The sequence below is a fragment of the Sarcophilus harrisii genome, chromosome 3 (genome assembly GCF_902635505.1).
Source record: "Sarcophilus harrisii chromosome 3, mSarHar1.11, whole genome shotgun sequence".
In the NCBI taxonomy this organism is placed as follows: Eukaryota; Metazoa; Chordata; class Mammalia; order Dasyuromorphia; family Dasyuridae; genus Sarcophilus; species Sarcophilus harrisii.
The window spans coordinates 592210506-592226448 of record NC_045428.1 but is presented as its reverse complement, the minus strand read 5'-3'; the positions used below and the strand labels follow the sequence as shown (position 1 = coordinate 592226448).

The 15943-nt window shown below is 43.1% G+C and overlaps 1 pseudogene; it reads right to left on the bottom strand.

Annotated features, from left to right (window-relative positions):
- Nucleotides 1-9965: 9965 nt before the first annotated feature.
- LOC100913416 lies at nt 9966-10985 on the bottom strand (annotated as a pseudogene).
- Between the last annotated feature and the right edge of the window lie 4958 nt (nt 10986-15943).

Here is a 15943-nt window from a genome sequence, read left to right as displayed (position 1 = left end):
AATCATTTTCAACATATTTCCCATATTAGAAACGCTGTGAAAGAAAGAGCAGAACAAGAGAAAAAACACGAGAAAGAAAAAACAAAATAAAATTTGAAAATAATATGCTTTTATCTGCACTCAATTTTCATAGTTTTTTCTCTGAATGTGGTTGGCATTTTCTATCCCATATCTATTAGAATTGTCTTGAATCACTGTATTGCTGAGAAGGGGGAAGTCTGTCATAGCTGACCATCACACAATCTTGCTGTGACTGTGTACGATGTTTTCCTGGTTCTGCTCACTTCACTCAGCATCAGTTCACATAAATCTTTCCAGGTTTTTCTGAAATCAGCCTGCTCATCATTTCTATATATTTTGGAAATGAGGCCTTTATCAGAATCTTTAACTCTAAAAATGTTTTCCCAGTTTATTGCGTCCCTTCTAATCTTGTCTGCATTAGTTTGGTTTGTACAAAAGCTTTTTAACTTGATATAATCAAAATTTCCTATTTTCTGATCAATAATGACCTTTGGTTCTTCTTTTGCTCATCATTTCTAATAAAATACTAGCATTCTATTACATTCATATACAACTTATACAGCCATTCCTCAGTTGATGGGCATCCCCTCAATTGAATTTCATGTTTTCATTTTTTAAATTTTTTATCTTTTTTTCTTCATTATATTTATTTCTTTTTTGTTTTGTTGGTGAGGCAATTAGAGTTAGGTGACTTGCTTAGTTTGTCATTTCCTTCTCCAGCTCATTTTACAGATGAGGAAATCGAAACAAATGGTTTAAGTGACTTGGCCAGACTCACACAGCTAGTACCTATTTGAGGTTGTATTTGAATTCGGGTCCTTCTGACTCATGACCCAGTGCTTTATCCACTGCATCACAGAATATAACATGACTAAAAATAAAACCTTGAAAAGAAGTATCAAACATTTGAGAATAAGAGTGATAACTAACAAATTCAACCCAACATTTGCCATACAATTTTTAGACTCACAGATTTAGAACTGGAACAGACTCACTGGTAAATCCAAGGCCTCATTTTATGGATGAGACCCCAGGGACACATACATAGGAAGTATCTGGAGCAAGATTACAATCCAAGCCTTTTTGCCTCAAAGTCCAACAATCATCCACTATAACGGCTTCAGGCTATTTTTGGTGTGAATTATCAGACATATTTGATCTTTCAAAAATTCCTTATGTGGTAAGAGTAAGGAATAGTACTTGGAAAATTATCATTAAAGAAAGGAAAGACTATACATCTCAGATTGGCTAAGATAATAGGAAAAGGATAATGACAAATGTTGGAGGAGATGTGGGAAAACTGGGACACTAGTGCTTTGTTGGTGGAATTGTGAACCGATCCAGCTATTCTGGAGAGCACTTTGGAACTGTGTCCAAAGGGCTATAAAACTATGCATCCCCTTTGATCCAGCAGTGTTTCTACTGGGTCTGTATCCAAAAAGATCATTAAAAAGGGAAAAGGAGCTACATGTGCAAAAATGTTTATATATGCCTGGAGGGGCATCCACTCACTTTCCAGGTCCTTGCCACTACAAAAAGGGCTATTATAAACATTTTTGCACACGGAGGTCCTTTTCCCTTTTTAATGATCTTTTTGGATACAGACCCCAATTGCCTCAACAAAATAAAAAAGAAAGAAAGAAAAAGAAAACTATCTTTGCATGTATTTTGAAAATCAAATCAAATCAAAATAATAAAAAAAATTTTTTTTAATCTTCAAATGCCTCCCCCCAAAAAGGAAAGACACAAGCATATTTTGAGCACTTAGTATGTGCCAAGCATTTTATAAATATCTTATTTGATATTCACAACAGTCCCAAGAGGTAGATACTATTGTTGTCCCCATTTTACAGATGAGAAAACTGAGGCAGACAGCAGGGAAGTGACTTTCCCAGAATCTCACAGCTAGAATGTGTCTGGGAACTGGATTCTTCACGGACTTCTTACTCCACCCACTGTGCTATCTAGCTGCCTCCCCCTGAAGAAAAGAAATTACTTAAATGATTGGAAGCTTTAATAGGAAAACAGGGTATGTATTGAAAAGATTGATTAGGTCTCAGATTCCTATTCACCAATTAATTCTAAGAGGATCAAAGGACTATAGATTGCTCACAGGAACAGATCTCAGACATTATCTAATCCTGAGGTGTCAAACTTTCATCAGCTTCCAAAACTCCAGAGTGAGGTCAGAACCAGATTAAGATGCAATTGAAATATGGAAATCTGTTTCAAAGGATTGTACATACATAACCTACTTCAGATTGCTTGCTATCTTGGGGAAAGGGAAGGTAAGGAAGAAAGAAAAAATAAAACTCAAAATCTTACAAAAATGAACATTGAAAACTATCTTTAAATGTAATTTGAAAAAATTAAATTTTTTTTATTAAATTGAATACAAAATTTAAAAAACAATAGAAAAAGAAAGACAGAAAGGGAAAATAAAATATTGTTATATGTTCAGCAGAACATCAAGGAGGATTCAAAATATATAACAATAAATTTCCATTTTGTAAAAGCATATATAATTTTTTTGACTTGATTTTTTTATTATTTTTTTTATTTAATAGCCTTTTATTTACAGGTTATATGTATGAGTAACTTTACAGCATTAACAATTGCCAAACCTCTTATTCCAATTTTTCATCTCTTATCCCCCATTCCCACCCCAGATGGCAGGATGACCAGTAGATGTAAAAACATATATAATAATAAAAGAAATTATATTCATGAGTGTCCATCTTTCCTTTGCTTCTTTGTGAGGGATTCTTTTGGTCTTTGCTATGTTCTTTTTACTTTATCCTCTTTCATCCTTTCTCACCTCCCCCAAGCAAGCTACAGTTAAGCACAGACATAAAATACTATTGCCCCCCAAAATGTAATTGAAGCATGTTTAACAACATGAATAAAAATAGGATGCAATAGAGTTAATTTGTGGTTTTCTAAGTCAATTTTCCTCCATCACTTTATGAGTTTGAAACCACTAACAACCACGTTTTACAGAGGAACAATTTAGGGCAGAAAGGTGAAATAGTTGCCCCCAAGTCAAACCTCAGAGCCGGGCCCTCTGCCTCCAGAGTCCCTGACTACACTCCCTGTCTTTTCTAGTGCTGGGGTCTACATTTCTCTGACACAGAAACCACAGGCTCAATTTAGTTCTGAAAAGACAGCTGAGGAAAAAATCATTAAATTTGTATGTCATATAGCCAAATTACAACACTGTGGATCTTGCAAGCTACTGAGTCAGATAAAAGAGGGGAGAGGGAAGCATAAACATCCAAAGAGGGACATCTTCTATATATGTACCAGCCCTGAAATCCCCAAATACAAGGGTTGCAAAAGCTAGAGCAATTTGGCAGGGACCAGGATGTGCTGGAGGCAAGTGCTAAATTCCAGATAATTCCACTCAGCAAAATCAGAGAAGACCTCTGATCTTGTGGTGGAGTAGAAGGACAAGAGTGGGGAGGAACAGTGCAAACTGAAGAAATGCACAAGCTAAGAATGGGCACGTGGGTCACTGAACGACAGAGATGACACCCCTTGTGCTGATGCAAGAACAGAAATGAATTGTTTGTAAGCAGATGCTACAAAAGATAGGAAAGAGGCGATGGTGTTCTAAAGGGAATTGATATACGAAAACCGGTCTTCAGCTTACTCCAGAACATCTGGTCACATCTGGGTTATCAAAGCAAGACAAGGTCACCCAAACTTGAAAGCATAACCTCACAGAAATCCTTCCAATAAGTGGAACCATGAGCAGAATCCATTTTCCTAATAAAAATAATACAGGTTCTTGAGGTCCCACTGGTGGAGTCAGTCACAGAGAGAGCACAACTGAAGAAACTACCCAATTTTCTGCTGCGGATGTAGACAAGGTAGCCACATATAGATTAAGTGCCGGCAACGGGAGAGCCAACCACAGGTTTATCAGACATTGAATGGGATCGGCCTACCTTTGGGAAGCAAGCATAGGATAAGAGGCAGAAGTCACCAGGTCCTGAAAACATTAATTCTGACTTCCGCACCAATGATTTCTGACTGAAAATTGAAAATGTGCAGGATCCTCCCTAGGCTAAAGTGCAAGTCCCAAGTGACTGTTGTTTTCTAGACATCCTATGAGAAGAAGCAAAGGAGACCAGATGAAAAGCCTCATCCCACACAGAGATGTCTAATAAATTTTCTTGCTGAGTTGTTGTTGTTCATATTTTGTTTTGGAACAGGACCCAATGACACCATGGGGGAGGTCTTGACTTGTACATGAATTGGAATTGAGACAGAGTTGCGCAAAGTTGTCAGCCTCCCTCCCTCAAAGCCCAGTAGCAGGGCAAAAGTCAAAATGACTAGCGATGGCCCCAGATGACCTTAGCGTCTTCGATATCTGACCACGTCCTAAATGCTCCAGTGATTTGGCTTAACTTTGTGGCCGTTGGAAAAATTGTTCTCATCTACCTGTTCTGCCAAGAGATGTTTTCCCTTGCTTGGGGTAGACATTCCCCTAATTTAGCATCCAGTTTGAGGGCTCTCAAATTTTAAGTTTAAACCTGGTTTAGTCCACCTACAAGATGGTTTCCTGGAACATGGCCACTGTACGTGCCTACAGCTTCTTGGAGCTCACAGGGAAAGGTGAAGAACACCAAAGGTAGATAAACAGCTCTCATCCAAGGGTATTTACACTCCTATAGAAAGGAGAAAAATACAGTCTCAGCATGTGGCCTCCATGCCCAAGGTTAGCAACATGTACAGGAAGGATGAAGCCATGGAAGAGGGATCTATATCTCAGACAAAGGTGCCTAGAGCACCTCCGGGCACATCCTTATTTAACAGTCATTTGAGAGGAAGAACCAGTATAATGCCAATGAGAGGCTAATCCTTAATTTATAGGACCAGTAAAAGGAAAGTATTTTCTAAATAACCAATGAGGAGAGAATGAGGAACAGGGAAGTATGAGGTAGAGGAGAATCCAACACTGTTACAGGAGAGAGAGGCTGAAACAGTGCAGGGCCATATCACTCAAACCATTTTTCACTAGTTGACAGAGATGCATTTGAATAAAGAACCTTCACAGATTATGAAAGGGCTAGGACTTTGGGGAATGATGAAAGTTAAGTATATTTAGAATAAACCTAAAATGTATTAAGGGAATAGGAATGTAATAGAATATTATTGTTCTATAAGAAATAATGAGCAAATTCATTTCAGACAAGCCTGGAAAGATTTACATGAACTGATTCTGAGGGAAATGATCAGAACCAAGGGAACATTAGACACAGCAGCAGCAAGATTGTTTTAACGATCCATTTAACCTATATCAGATCGCTTGCTGTTAGGGAGGGATCAAGGAGGACAGGGAGAAAAATTTGGAATGCAAAGTTTTGTGAAGGTAAATGTTGAAAACTACCTTTGCATGTTATGGAAAAATAAAATGCTATTACATTTTTTTTAATGTGATGAGCAATTATGATAAACTTAGCCCTTCTCACCAATACACTGATTCAAAACAATTCCAACAGACTTGAGATGGAACATGCCATCAGCATCCAGAGAGAGAACTGTGGAGACCGAATGCAGATCGAAGCGCACTTTTTTGTTTGCTTGCTTGCTTTTTGCTTCTCGTGGTTTTTCCTTTTTGTTCAGATTTTTCTTTCACAACGTGACTGATATGGAAATCTGTTTAAAATGATTGTACATATATAACTTATATCAGATTGCTTGCTGTCTGGGGAAGGGAGGAGGTAAGAAAGGGAGAAAAACTACTGGGCTTATACCCCAAAGAGATACTAAAAAAGGGAAAGGGACCTGTATGTGCCAAAATGTTTGTGGCAGCCCTGTTTGTAGTGGCCAGAAGCTGGAAAATGAATGGATGCCCATCAATTGGAGAATGGTTGAGTAAATTGTGGTATATGAATGTCATGGAATATTATTATTCTGTAAGAAACGACCAGCAAGATGAATACAGAGAGGATTGGCGAGACTTACATGAACTGATGCTGAGTGAAATGAGCAGAACCAGGAGCTCGTTATATACCTCAACAACGATACTGTATGAGGATGTATTCTGATGGAACTGGATTTCTTCAACAAAGACAAGATCTAACTTAGTTTCAGTTGATCAAGGATGGACAGAAGCAGCTACACCCAAAGAAAGAACACTGGGAAATGAATGTAAACTGCTTGCATTTTTGTTCTTCTTCCCAGGTTATTTATACCTTCTAAATCCAATTCTCCCTGAGCAACAAGAAAATTGTTCGGTTCTGCACACATATATTGTATCCAAGATCTACTGTAATCTATTTAACATGTATAGGACTGCTTTGGGGAGAGGGCGGAGGGAGGGAGGGGAAAAATCGGAACAGAAGTGAGTGCAAGGGATAATGTTGTAAAAAATTACCCTGGCATAGGTTCTGTCAATAAAAAGTTATTTAATTAAAAAAAAAAAAAAAAAAAAAAGGGAGAAAAAAGTTTGGGACTTGGGATTTTTTTTTAGAATTTTTCTTTTCATTTTAATTTTATAAGGGAGCTCAAAATATATACCACAATTATGTAACCGATTCTTACATCAACCCTAGATAAAGAAAAATTTTCATAATAGCTTTTTAGTTTTCAAAATACATGCAAAGATAGCTTTCAACATTCACCCTTGCAAAACCATGTGTTCCAAATTTTTCTCCCTTCCTCCCTACCTTCCCCCCTCCCCTAGACAGCAAGTATTCCAATATAGATTAAACATGTGCAATTCTTCTAAATATCATTCCACATTTATCATACTGCACAAGAAAAATCAGATCAAAAAGGGGGGAAATGAGGAAAAAACGAGCAAACAAACAACAAAACAACAAAAAAGGTAAAAATACTATGTTATGCTCTATATTCAGTCCCCATGGTCCTCTCTCTGGCTCTCTCCATCACAAGTCTATGGGAATTGGACTGAATCATCTCATTGTTGAAAAGAGCCAAATCCATCACAGTTGATCATCATGCAATCCTCTTTTGTGTTTTTTTTTTCTTTCGTTTCTACTAATTTCATTCAGCATCAGTTCCTGTAAATCTCTCCAGGCCTTTCTGAAATGAGCCTGCTAATCATTTCCTATAAAAGAATGGTATTCCATAACATCCATATACCATAGCTTATTCAGCCCTTCCCCAACTGATGGACATCCACTCAGTTTTCAGTTTTTGCCACTACAAAAAGAGCTGCCACAAACATTTTTGCACATGTGGGTCCTCTCCCCTTTTTTATGATCTCTTTGGTTTACAGACCAAGTAGAGACGCTGCTGGATCAAAGGGTATGCACAGTTCTGCAGTCCTTTGGGTAACTCAAAATATTACAAAAATGAATGTTGAAAACTATTCTTATATGCAATTTTTAAAAATAGTATATTAAAAATTTTTTAAATAAAAAAAATTAAGAGATTTAAGATCACCAAGGATGTAGATAACATATTAAAAGTATGTCCTTAGATGCTTTAATGTACTTAACATGTATTGATCAACCTGCCATCAGGGACAGGAGATGGGGGGGAAGGAGGGGAAAAATTGGAACAAAAGGTTTGGCAAATGTCAATGCTGTAAAATTGCCCATGCATATAACTTGTAGATAAAAAGCTATAATTAAAAAAAAAGATACTCATAGACATCTGAAAAGTAAAAAAAAATAAAAGTACGTCCTGCAATTGGTGGCCATCTGTGGACTGTCAGTATTTGATTAGGACCAACCCCAGTCTTTTCATGATCTTGGAAGAGCATTTGAACAATATAAAAGGATTTGCTACCTGAACTCCTTAATCATCTAAGTGACTTATATGAAAACTTATAACACAAAAGTATTGACTCCTCCATTCAGAATGGAGCCATAGAATTTTTAAAAGCTTTTTTTTTATTTTCAAAATATATGCATAGTTTTCAACATTCACCCTTGCAAAAACCTTGTGTTCCAAATTTTCCTCTCCCCCCTTCCCCCACTCCCTCCCCTAGGCACCAAGTAATCTAATATATGTTAAACATGAACAATTCTTCTATACATATTTCCACAGTTATCAAATTGCACAAGAAAAAATCAGATCATATGATATAATTTATTCAGCCATTCCCCAACTGATGGGCATCCACTCAATTTCCAGTTCCTTGCCACTACAAAAAGGGCTGCCACAAACATTTTTGCACATGTGGGTCCTTTTTCCTTTTTTATGATCAGAAAGTTCACATTTTAAAAGGGACAATGACGTGCAGTGCCTGTGTCCCACAAAGAGTGTGGCTGGTGACAAGGCAGAAAGAGAAAAGGCTAAAAGGTATACCGGACAAATTGGATCATGGGTTTAAAATCCAAGACAAACTATAAGAGTAGCAATAAATATTTTTAAAAAGAGACTTTGGAAGCACAAACCTGAGAGCTAATCAATGTTATCACAGACCATGAAATTAATAGCTTCTATAAATTAAAAAATATGTCATACCAAAAATTTAAGTAGAACACAATTTTATTCAGACCATTACCTTTTTTCCTCTTTTTCTTTTCCTCTTTCTTTTTCTCCCTCTTTCTTTCTTCCTTCCTTCCTTTCCTCCTTTCTTTCTTTTGTGATTAATCTGTGACCATAGAGCTAATAATACCAAATCTCTGAGCTCATATTTGAACTCAGATCCATTGCTCTCTCCACAATCCACCTAGCTGCCTTTACCTTTTTGTTTTAAAGGAGAAACTGAAAATCAGGGAGGTATCAAGAAGAATAATGTTTGGAGCAATCTGAAACACATAGAACTTTTGATAATTTTGTATATAAACTTGTTTAGTTATTTAAGCCCATTATAGCTATCAAGTGAGAAATAAGTCTTCAAATTGAACAACTGCCTTCAGAGGAATTTCAGAACTAAAGATTTGATTTACATGAAAATCTGAAGGGAAAGTAGTTGAAGAACCCATTCATAAAACTTCTGTTTCACTTAGATCACACATGTTCTTAATAATTATTCTTGGATTGTTCCGGAAAATTTTGTAAGAAATTAAACAAAGCTAGCCATCATCTCATATTTATGTGTTAACTATTTTTTATAGTATGCAAATGTTAGGCAAGTATTAAAAAAAATCACAAAAAATAAAAATAACTAAAAAAAAGTTAAAAACCTGGTTTGTCATTGCTGTGCTTGCTATACAGTGACTATAAAAATCAAGCAATGCTTTTTTGTGGTAATCGACAGCATATTTCTTCCTTTTATTTTATTTTTTAATAATAGCTTTTTATTTTTCAAAATACATGCAAAGTTTTCACCATTCATCCTTGCAAAACCTTGTGCTTCTAAATTTTCTCCCTCCCTCCCACCCTTCCCTAGACAGCAAGTAATCCAATATAGTTAAACATATATAGTTCTTTTAAACCTATTTCTACACTTATCAAAACTTCATTATTACTATAACTTTACCTGTACGTTTGTTCTTAGGCTACCTAAACCTTTTAAACCTATTTTGAGGCAATCAGGGTTAAGTGACTTTCCTAGAGTCACACAGCTTGTAAATATCTGAAGCCAAATTTAAAACTTGGGGCTTCTTGAGTCCACAAACTGTGCTCCATACCCTGTGCCATCTACTTGGCCCCTAACATCTAAATACAAATAAAATAAGGGTGACAAAAGCAATGAAAGCAGGCAACTTTACTAATAATGCAATGTGAATCGTTTCTGTATAGCTCCAGAATAAAATGACTGGGCTAAAACTTTGTCTTAAGGGCCATTTTCGCAATTGCAATCATAAAGATGTCCATGTTGGGATTGTGTATTCCCCAGATACACATGGAATGACACGTAATCTCTGCGGGACATCTGTTTTTACCACGGCCATGAGTGCTCCAGCTCTAAAGTAACCACAATAACGACACTGAAGGTTGGAACCAATTAGCCCTCCTCCCCCTCCTCCCACCATGACAGGCCAACATGGATACTAAAGCTGTTTTAATATAAACCTCGTGAGACATACGATGTGTCCCGAGTACTATGACAGACCAGTAAAACATGCATAAAAATTCCACTCCTCCCCTTTTCCAGCAAGACAAATCCCCACATGTTAACTGGCTCCACTCCCCTTATATTAAGTATAAAAACCACATGGGAAATACAAAAATCCCCAAAGAAGTAACATTAACTTGTCAAAAATCATAAACAAAAACTATTTGTGGTACAGTCCGGATGACTAATGGTCTACTGAATAAATGTTAGAATGAGGCTGACAAAAGCTGGAGGCTGGTTAATTCTCCCCTCCTCCTGCCTGCCGCTTCCTTAGCTCTATGATATTCAAGCCATCTCTCAGTAATTGCATTATTAGCTTTTGCCTTTGTACAGTTCCTCACTTAACAATCGAGTCTAGCAATGGCTTCATCCAAGCTGATTTTGCAAGTGAGCAGGCTTTCTCTGGAGAATTCTAATAGAGCATAGAGAAGGGCAGATCCAATCTTCTAGGAAGCACTGATTGCATCTGCTTGGGGCCGATTTCAAGGCCTCCCAATATGCTCTTTGTGAGTGATCGGTGGCTGTTCCTTTCTTCTCATCACTGGCAGCCACCTCAGTCAAAGAACAGTCTCCTTTTATTTTCTAATAGAAAACTTTGCTTTCTGCTTGTGAAGCTTTAGGAATCAATAATTTTTCTAATAGAGACAGTACATCGTGGGTCTCAATTTTCTTTCTGTATTTTCCTGCCATTTACTATTTTTCTCAGCTTTTCTTCCATCTTTTGCTTCATATTTGAAACGACCCTCCAAGATGACCTTTGGGCCCTTGTGACATTTTTGTAAGCAACAGAGAGAAGCTTCCTCTTCTCGTTGAATAATTCAGCAACTTGTTCAATTATAGACTTCATGCAGGCTGCCTTTTCATTCCTTCCCTCCGCCTTCTCAGCCAATTTGGCCTCATACACCAGCTCATTTTTATCTGAGACTGAATACTCTGTGTCTGGAGTCAGTGGCAATGGAGGCAGAGAGATGGGCGTTCAGTGGCTTCTGGAAGGCGGCGGTAGCAGCAGCAAGGCTAGCCGGCTGTATATCTCTCAGGTCCTATAGACACCATCTGAAAATCTGTCAACCCGTAAACATTTAAGTACTTAATAATATAACAGATACTGTATAGGACACGAGAAAGAACAGAAAGACAGACAGGCAGAGGAGTAACTAGGTAGATATGTAGACAGGAGAAATACATGGGTATATAGATGGATGATGGAGGGAAAAAGATAAAAAGAAAGAGATAGACAGATGGATAAATAAGTAGATATGTAGATAGGATAGATTGATTGATTGATTGATAGACAGATAGATGGATGGATAGATAAAGAGACAGACAGGTGAATCAATAGATATGTAGACAGATTGATTGATAGATAGATGGATTGATGATAGATAGATGGATATATAGATAAAGAAAGAGACAGATATATGGGGTAATTAGATGTGCAGACAAGATGGATAGAGATAAAAAGAGAGATAGATGAGTAAATAAGTAGATATGTAAACATGATTGATTGATAGATATATAAACAGGTAGATGAATGGATTGATGATAGATGGATAGATAAAGAAAGAGAGGCAAGTAGATGGGATAAGTAGGTCTGTAGACAAGATGGAGAGATACATAGATAAGTAGATAGATAGATGGAGATAAATAAAAAGAAAGAGAGATAGACAGATGGGTAAATAAGTAGATATATAAACATGATAGATTGATAGATAAATAAACAGGTAAATAGATGAATGGATTTATGATAAATGGCTAGATAAAGAAAGGGAGGCAGGTAGATGGGATAATTAGATATGTAGACAAAATGGATAGATAGATAGATAGATAGATAGATGGAGATAGATAAAAAGAAAGAGAGATAGATAAATGGGTAAATAAGTAGATCTATAAGCATGATAGATTGATAGAAAAATAAACAGGTAGATAGATGGATGGACAGATGATAGAGATATGGATGGGTAGATAAAGAGAGATAGATGGGTTATAGACCAGATGGATAGGTAGACAGACAGACAGAGGCAAAAGAAGATTCTGATTTCAAGAAGCTCCCAGTCTAATGATTTCTGGTCAATGGCATCATTAGACAGTCCAGCAATCTATAAGCTTCATTGATAGCTGGGGTCCCGGTTGTATAAAAAAAAACTATGTGTTCATGGCCTGGAAGATTTTGAATAGGAAATCTAAATTGGATCAGGACAGCATGTCGGGAGCTAAAATGCCTGGATTATCTGCCAGGCAGCCGTGGTTCTCAGTGCTGGATTTACAGAGCCTGGATCCAGCCGGAAGAAGACAAAGAATGGCTTTCGTTTGCCCGGCTGGATTTCAGCACTTTGAGCCTCTGCCCCAAGGTGTCCTGGGGGCACCTGCCACTTTTCTGTGGCTTATGGAGGAAGTCGTTGGAAACATGAAATCTGAACCTAACGATGGATATCTGAATGGCGTCATCAATGTCCTGCAAAGATAGGAGAAAAGCCAGATGGAAAGGTTGTGTCAGCCACAGGAAATAGGTCTGAAACTGTGACAAACTTCAGTCGCACAAAATTCTGTCTAATATGTGAATCATGGAGCATCTCAGCAAGGAGAGAGCACAGGAGAAAACGAAAATAGTCCTCAAGTGGCCACCTGCAAAGGGCCTTTGAGTCTGGGGGATTTCTCTAGGATTTGGTGGCCATTATCACAAATGGGTAATTGTTGTGCTGTTGTTGCTTAGCCCACTGAGGTGATGCAATGGGAAAAGTGCCAGGTCTGGAGTCAGATTCATCTTCCTCAAATACTTACTAGCTGTGTGACCCTGGGTCAGTCACTTTACCCTGTCTGCCTCAGTTTTCTCATCTGTCAAACGAACTGGAGAAAGAAATGGCAAGTCACAGCAAGCCAAGACAGCCCCTGAAAGTAACCAGAATGACTGAACAATGACAAGTCTCCCTTATGAGCATTATTGAGATTCAGAAGTAGATGGGCATTTGGGAGCTGCCTGAGACCAGCAGGGGATGCTTGGTTGGTAAGTGTGTGGTAATAGCCTAGCCTGCTGCCCCCGGATACACCCCCGTGGGTCTGGACGGTTCTAAGGGTGCCTTGACCCGCCTGCAGATCCGTGCTAGCCTGAGAACCTTGGGAGCTGTCCTGTTCCCACAGAGCGACTGTTGTCCATCTCATTTGCCAACGGGATGACCCTGGTTTTGGGGGGGGCGGGACTTATCCTTTCTACAGTCTAGAGTTCTTGGGCTTAAAGTGGGCTATCACTGAGAGGGTCAAAGGTCAAAGGTCCCAAGTGTGGCCGGACACGGGTGTGCTGGGCTGTATTTTAACCAGCACCCGGGAAGCTGTTGGCTGCCAGAGATGAGCCGGAGCCCACGACTGCGGAGCAGGCTTCCCTTCCCTGTCATGGAATGAGAAGGGAAATGCTCTGCCCGGGGCCCGGATGACCCGGATGTGAGGGTGAGCCTTGTTGTAGGGATGAAGGGGATTTGGCCCCGATGGGAGGCACCAGAGTTTGGCGTTGGCAGCAGAGTTCCTCCTGGGTGTTTTTGCAGCTTGGGAGACCACCTTGGCAGGAGGGAGACAGCCAGGCCAGAGCCCTGTGGCTTCCTCCCATTCAGCACCGAGCTCGCTGAGGTCTGGACTCACAGGACACCCCGAGGCCTCCCGGGAACTGTCCTGTCTCTGACCTCTCGGCTTCCCTCCCCTAATGCTGAGCTTCCTGCCCCTCCCCTCCGTCGCCATTTCATCTGTTTCAGGGCTCCTCCTCTTTTCCAGTTATCCATCCAAGTCCCCGCCTTTCTGGAGCCCTCATTTTATTTAAACCAGTCAACCCTTAATCTTTTCCATGGGCTTCATTTAAAGGTTTTACCTTGCAGGAGGAATGAAAAATGTTAGAATAGAGACTTTGTGTGTGTGCGTGTCTCTGTCTCTCTCTCTGCCCTCCCTTTTACTCTCCCCTCTTGCTCTTTCCCTCTCCCTCCCTTCTTTCTGTCACCGTCTGTCTCTCCCTCCCTCCTTCCCTTCCTCTCTCTGTGTCTCTCCCCCTCCCTTCCTCTGTCTCTCTCCTTCTCCCCTTTCCTTCCTCCCTGTTTCTCTTTCTCTAACACCCCCACACCCCCACACACACCCATTGCACAGTTGGGGACGTTGAGGCCCTACATCCGGGGGAACCACCCAGTCTACCCCAGTCTCCTGAAATGGAATTCGGGTCCAGGCCCGCTGATCGGCCCCTTTGCCCCTCCCCACCCCTAACCTTCCCCCTCCCTGATTTCACACCAAGAGACTTGCACCTTCCCTTCTTTGTTTAACCTAAGCGATGGGACTTTAAGGCCCGGGCCCGGCCGGGGTTCCGGGGCCCTGAATTTGGCCAGCCCCGGTTGCCCTTTCCCTCCCCTTTGGGCCCATTCCCCGCGCCCCCCGCGGCCCAGCCCCCCAGAATGTGCCTCCGTCGCGTTTCCCCGGGGACTCCGGCAGACAGATGCAGCCGGGCCCGGAGCCGGCGGCGGGAGGGGCTGCCGAGAAACCACAGCCCCGCCGGGCCCCTCCCCGGGGAAGGAAGGGACCCGGGGACCCAACTTTGAATAATGGCCGGTCCCTCCCTCCCTCCGTCCCTCCGCCTCCCCCCACTCCCGGGTGGGGGAGGGAGGAGGGGGCCCCCCTGCCCCGTACGCAGCCTGAGCCCCTGCCCTGCCCCCAGGGCGCCCATCCGAGCCGGCCCGGGCGCCGGCCCGGGAGACGGGAGCGGGAGGGGCGGTCCGGGCCGGAGGCCCCCGTTTGGATGAGCGGTACCGTGAGGCCGGCTGGGGCGGGACACTGGGGGGGCACTGGGGGCGGGCCTGGGGGCGGGAATGGGGGGGCGGGAACTGAGGGCGGGATATGAGAGGACGGGACAGGGGTGGGACACGGGGGGGAAGGGGGCGGGGAACTGGGGGCGGGAATTGAGGGGCGGGATACTGAGAGGACGGGACACGGGGGGCCGCGGGACACTGGGGGGGGGACAGGGGGGGACACTGGGGGCGGGACTTGGGGGGGGACATTGGGGCGGGACGGGGGGGGCATGGGGAGGGAACTGGGGGCGGGACACTGGGGGGGGAATGAGGGCGGGATACTGAGAGGACGGGACACGGGGGGCCGCGGGACACTGGGGGGGCGGGATACTGGGGGGGCGGGACACTGGGGGGCGGGATACTGAGGGGCGGAAGGGGGGCCGCGGGACACTGGGGGGGGGGAACGGGGGCGGGACACTGGGGGGCGGGACATTGGGGGCGGGACATTGGGAGGGCGGGACACTGGGGGGGCGGGACACTGGGGGGCGGGACACGGGGGGCGGGACACTGGGGGGGCGGGACACTGGGGGGCGGGACACTGGGGGGCGGGACACTGGGGGGCGGGATACTGAGAGGACGGGACACGGGGGGCGGGGACACTGGGGGGGCGGGATACTGGGGGGGGACACTGGGGACGGGAATCTGGGGGCGGGATACTGGGGGGGCGGGACATTGGGGGGGCGGGATACTGGGGGGCGGGATACTGGGGGCGGGAACTGGGGGCGATACTGAGGGCGGGACACTGGGGGGACACTGGGGGCGGACATTGGGGGCGGACAGGGGCGGGATACTGAGGGGACGGGACACGGGGGGGGCGGGGCACTGGGGGGGAACATTCAGGGAGGGACCCGCTTGGAGCCCGCGGGGGACACGGGGGAGCGCGGCGCCCCGGGACGCGGCGGCTTTGCCCGCCGGGAGATAGGCCCTTGGTCTCCGGGAGCGTCCCGGAGCTGGCAGGGGGGGCGGGACCGCCCACGGAGAAGGGGGCGGGGCGATGGGAGGAGAGGGCGGGGCGATGGGAGGAGAGGGGGCGGGGCGGAGGGCGGAGCCCCTCCCCCGGCATTCGCTCCCCGGGGAGGGCCCGGGGGCCGCCCCGCTCCCTGCCTCGGTTGCCCCACCAGGTCGG